Genomic DNA, 6000 nt, shown 5'->3' with positions numbered 1-6000 from the left:
GCGCGCTTCTTGCTAAAACGCAGTTTCATACTCTTTGGAAACAAGAGACGACACGTAATTAGCTTTCCTCACGAGCAGACATTACTCGATGAACTCGCAGGCTCAATAGTCCCCAAAGGTGTGAATGCAATACATTGCGATCTACACACACTTGCATTGATTCAAGACGATCTGGTCCGGGCATTCCCAGCCACCAAGTTTTGGCACTGCAAGAATAGGGTCACGGACATTTTTGCGGCCGATGAAAGAAGAGAAATCCTTACGGCCGAACATAATAGCGCCCATAGAGCAGCCCAAGAAAATGTGAAGGTACTACTTCCCAAAAATGACTAAGTTAGCTAACGAAATTGTCGCTAACTGCAAAACGTGCGCTAAGGCTAAATATGACAGGCACCCGAGGAAGCAAGAGTTAGGCGAAACACCGATCCCTTCTCATGTGGGAGAAATGTTACGCATAGACATTTTTTCCACGGATAAAAAATACTTTCTCACCTGCATAGACAAGTTCTCAAAGTTTGCCGTGGAACAACCGGTTGCTTCCAGAACAATCGAGGATTTAAAAACAGCCTTACTACAGCTCATGAATTTCTTCCCGAATGCGAGGACAATTTACTGTGACAATGAACCATCACTAAATTCGCATACGATTTCGACTATGCTAAGTGATCACTTCGGTGTTGCCATTGCAAATGCATCACCTCTGCACAGCGTCTCAAATGGTCAAGTGGAGCGCTTTCACAGCACTCTTCTTGAGCTGGCAAGATGTCTGAAAATCGATAAAGGCATAAGTGACACCGTGGAGGTGATCCTGTTAGCCACCACAAAGTATAACAAATCAATCCACTCGGTCATCAATAAGAGGCCAGCTGACGTTATACAGGGTGAGGATGAAGACATGCAGCAAGATGTTTGTGACAAAATTAAAAGCGCCCAAAACGTGCTTAGGACCAGGGAAAACGCTTCGCGACAGAACAGGGTTTTCGAAGTTGGTGACAAAGTTCTTGTGAAGTCCAACAGGTGACTTGGCAACAAGCTAACGCCACTATGTGAAGAAAAAATCGTTGAAGCGGACCTGGGGACCACGGTCCTCATTAAGGGGAGGGTGGTCCACAAGGACAACCTAAAGTAACATCTTCAGGCAACTCCCGTAATTTTTATTCATTTTTCATTATTAAGCAAAAATAGCCACTTGGCATTAGTTATAAGACCCATCTTCGAGCCTAAGATTTATCATTTTAGACATTCCTTTTGGTGGTGGAAAGCCTCTGCATGAATAAAACAGAAGGTATACGGAATCTCAGTTAGTAAATTCGAATAACAGACAGATAGAAATAAATAAAGTCCAAAATCAAATTAATCAACTAACAGTTACAGTTAACCAAATTCTGAATGTGGCAAAAAAATCAGAAATTAACACCGAACGTTTATATGAAACTCTTCTTGCTCGTAATAGAATGTTAATGATGGAATTGCAAAATTTAATGCTCGCCATTGCATTGGCTAAAGTCGATATTGTCAGCCCTAATATATTAGACCATGCAGATTTAGAATCAGTTTGGCTGGAAGACCCCACCAACACCCCCATTAGGGATATTTTGTCCGTTGCGTCCGTAAAAATACTTAAATCTACCAATGTCTTGTACTTTATAATAAAATTTCCTGTAATAAAGTTTGTATGTAGGAAGGTCACCATTTTCCCAGTCGCCCACCATGATGTGATCGTACGGATGAAGAACAACGTCGTTGCGGAATGTGATGGATTCTTAATACTCATAAAAAATCCCAACTTCCTAACTTTAAAAACACCAAAGTTATGGCATTTCCAACGTTCAGTTATATGGCAGCTATAGGATATAGTCGGCCGATCCTTATGAAATTTGGTAGGTCGGATTGATTGGCCAAAAATAAAACCCATAGAAAATCCCAACTTCCACTCTTAACAAACACCAAAGTTATGGCATTTCCGATTAATCAGTTATATGGCGGCTATAGGATATAGTCGGCCGATCCTTATGAAATTTGGTAGGTCAGATTGATTGGCCAAATATAAGACCCATAGAAAATCCCAACTTCCTAACTTTACAAACACCAAAGTAATGGCATTTCCGATCAATCAGTTATATGGCAGCTATAGGATATAGTCGGCCGATCCCGGCCGTTCCGACTTATATACTGCGTGCAAAGGAAAGAAGGGTGTGTGCAAAGTTTCAATTCGATATCTTTAAAACTGAGAGACTAGTTTGCGTAGAAACAGACAGACGGACAGACAGACGGACAGACAGACGGACAGACAGACGGACAGACAGACGGACAGACAGACGGACAGACGGACATGGCTATATCAACTCAGGAGGTGATCCTGATCAAGAATATATATACTTTATAGGGTCGGTGATGTCTCCTTCACTGCGTTGCACACTTTTGACCAAAATTATAATACCCTCTGCAAGGGTATAAAAAGGATGAAGTCGTACAATGCCATCGTTGCCAGGATTTAAACCATACGAAGATGTGGTCAGAAACATGCCATTGAGAGTTGCGAACGGGATGTCATCCTGTTAAATGTATAATTGTGGTGAAAATCACACAGCAAATTATAAAGGCTGTGTTGTCTACCAGCAGATAGTAAGACTTAAAAAAAAACCTTCCATCCCAGGGTAACGCTCTCCCCCAAAAATCCCTCACAAAAAGCAGTACTGTTCGATCGGATGTCGTGGGAGCTTTGTCATACGCAAATGTCACCAATGGTCATTCTCGGCAGCAAACCCAACAGCGTGGCCGACCCCAGTTGCAGCAACTTGCGAACCTGCACCAGAGCCAATTCCCTCCACTGGAAACAAGCAGTAATCAGCAACATAAACTAAAGGATCACCCTCGGTTACAGCCACAAGCCATACAGACGGAAGCCCTTGACCAACAAAAATACCCAGAGACCCGCGAACAGCAGCAACATCAACGAAATATCCAGCATTTCCAAAACGATCAGCAATAGAAACGACAAGAACAAATATATTTACGATCTGAAGAAAAACTGTTTGTCCTCGTTGCTCGGTTTGACAAAATGCTCCAGATGATGATGTCAATGATGTCCCTTAAACCAACCTCTTACCCCAAATAGCGCCAGGATCTGCACAAGCAGTCGCTGGTCTACACACTGCCTTTCCAGCCCAACCATGAGTCAAATTGGACTCAAAATCGGTGTGTGGAACGCACAACAAGTCACTCGAGATGGAGCTTTTTGTAAAGCAACATCATATCGACGTTATGTTAGTCAGCGAAACTCACTTCTGCTCTAGATCATACTGTCAGCTATGGGGGTGTGACGTTCATCTCTCAAACCATCCTATCCTATCCTATCGTGGAGGATCCGCAATTATCATCAAATCGTGCCTTAAATTCTTATCTGTAAAACACCATACGGCTCAGTGTGTTGCGGTTAAAGTCAAAACTGACCAAGGGGAAATAGTCATTGCGTCTATATATTGTCCCCCAAATTCTCAGCTCACAGCTAATCACTAAGAAGAACTTCTTTAAACAGGGGCAGAACTCTAGCGGATATTATTCTCACATCCCATAAGCAGGTACTTGCTAGTCGAGGGCCTACACATTACCCATACAGCCAACGCATGCCATCAGCCATAGACTTTGCCATCTACAAAGGAATTCGTTCTGATTTTCTAACCATCTCTGAAATTCTTGAACTGAGTTCGGACCACATTCCATTAATAATACAGTACAGAGTTTCCGCTTGTAAGCTTTCCCGCAAGACGTGCATCCTGCCCCATAATGCAAATATACCAAAGTTTCAGCAAGCGATTAACGGTTTAGTTAACCTGAACATGCACCTGAACACTCCTGATGACATCGACGATGCTACTGAAATGTTGGTGCGAAATATTAACATCGCTGCTGAGTCATCAACCTGCGGACAAAGACCAAACAACCCATCTGATCCACCTGATGCTCTTTTAAAACCTGAGGTCCAGGATCTGGTGAGGTTTAAAAGAACATTGCGTCGTAGATTTATGCGTTCTCGAGACCCTGCTGACAAAAGAGAATATCGTCGTGCTGAGCACAATCTTAAGAAACTATTGCTCAGAACGAAGAGAGAATACTTTGACTATATGCTCCGCAATGCAGATCTCACAAAGCCGTATGGATTCAACCTCTGCAGAGCAACAAGGAATATAAAACGACAGGCCCCTCGCCGAATTCCAATAAAGCGTGCCGACAATACATGGTGCAGATCAGACGGCGAAATCTCGACGGCCTTTGCTGAGGAATTGGAAGGGCGTTTTCAGCCATTCAATTTTGCTAGGCCTGAACACGTCGATGAAACCCTAGCATTCCTAAATGCACCCTCCTCGACAATTGAACCTATCCCTCAAGTGAGTCCGGAAGAGGTCCGTCTTCAAATTCGCAAGCTGCAACGTAGTAAAGCTCCAGGTTTCGACGGCATCGACAGCAGAACTGCCAAGGCGTTACCTAGGAAGGGTATACTATTTCTAGTTCTCATTTTCAACTCCATGTTACGTATCCACCACTTTCCCACTCAGTGGAAGTGAGCGGTGATTTCGATAATACCCAAGCCAGGTAAACCGGAAAACCTTGTTGCGACCTACCGACCAATAAGTTTGCTGCCTACTTTCTCAAAAATATTCGAAAGAATATTCCTCAGTAGAATGATGGCAGTAAGAAGTGTACAGGATGCCATTCCAGACCACCAGTTTGGCTTTAGAAATCACCATGGTACACCAGAACAAGCCCATCGAGTAACACAGAACATTCTTGGAGCTTTCGAAAACAAGCAGTACAGTTCAGCAGTCTTTCTTGATGTCAAAGAAACTTTTGATCGCGTTTGGCACGATGGCTTGCTGTTTAAGTTAAAAACTCTCCTGCCAACTGCACAATATCTTCTCCTAAAATCGTATCGTTTAGAACGAAATTTTATGGTAGATGTAAGAGGCGAAAGGTCGTCTATCAGATGCATTCGAGCTGGCGTACATCAGGGTAGCGTACTTGGTCCGGTTTTATTCACCGCTGACCTGCCATACCCTAGGGCACCGGGTACCCTCTTGGCTACATATGCTCATGATACAGCCTTATTGCCAACTCCATGTGTCGAATTAAAGCGACTGAAATCACCCAAAACTTTTTAGACCTGTATGGCGAATGGACGAATCGATGGAACATTTCGATAAACGGGAATAAGTCCCAGCACTGCAACTTCTCTCTTAGAAGTAAAATTCTCCCCAGAGTAAAATTCCAGGACACAGTTATACCGCAATCTTCCCAGGCTCAGTACTTGGTCTTGATTTTGGACAAACGACTTACGTGGAAGCAGCACATAACGAAGGTAACAGCAGCATGTCGTACTAAGCTTCGGAAACTAAATTGGATGCTTAAAGGAGCAAGTAAACTCAGCCTCAGCAACAAGATGTTGCTGTATAAGTCGATTGTAGTTCCTTCAATGACATATTGCATTCAAATATGGGGTACTGCTTCAGACTCAAATGTCATGATGGTCCAAAGAGTGCAAAACCGGGCGCTACGAACAATTATGAATGCACCGTGGTATGTAAGAAACGAGGTTCTAGCTAGCGATCTTCACATCCCCATGGTGAGAGAGCAGATCAACATGCATTCTAGCCGATACAATGACCGTCTACTAGCCCACACCAACCAACTAGCAGCATCCTTGGCAAATCAAACTACCAGAAGACTGAGGCGTCGACACCCTGGTGACGTCATCAAACCCGCGACTTGAGACAATAGGGTAGTCTGTCTCTGTTATAAAATTGTTACATTTTCTCATTTCTGTTATGTTTCATGTTATTTTTTCTTCTTTGTTATTTCCATGCGTTTTATAGCCATTAAGTGGGTTGATCAACGCTTTAATAAATATTAGTACAAAAAAAGTCCAGCTTCTGGGAATATTGAAGAGCTGCTATGCAATAAGAACCGTTTACAAAAAGCTGTGCGGTTAATTCTTCCACAGAA

Source organism: Drosophila rhopaloa, unplaced genomic scaffold (genome assembly GCF_018152115.1).
Source record: "Drosophila rhopaloa isolate 14029-0021.01 unplaced genomic scaffold, ASM1815211v1 contig_203, whole genome shotgun sequence".
In the NCBI taxonomy this organism is placed as follows: Eukaryota; Metazoa; Arthropoda; class Insecta; order Diptera; family Drosophilidae; genus Drosophila; species Drosophila rhopaloa.
The sequence above is the reverse complement of the archived record's forward strand: the minus strand, read 5'-3'. Positions refer to the sequence as shown.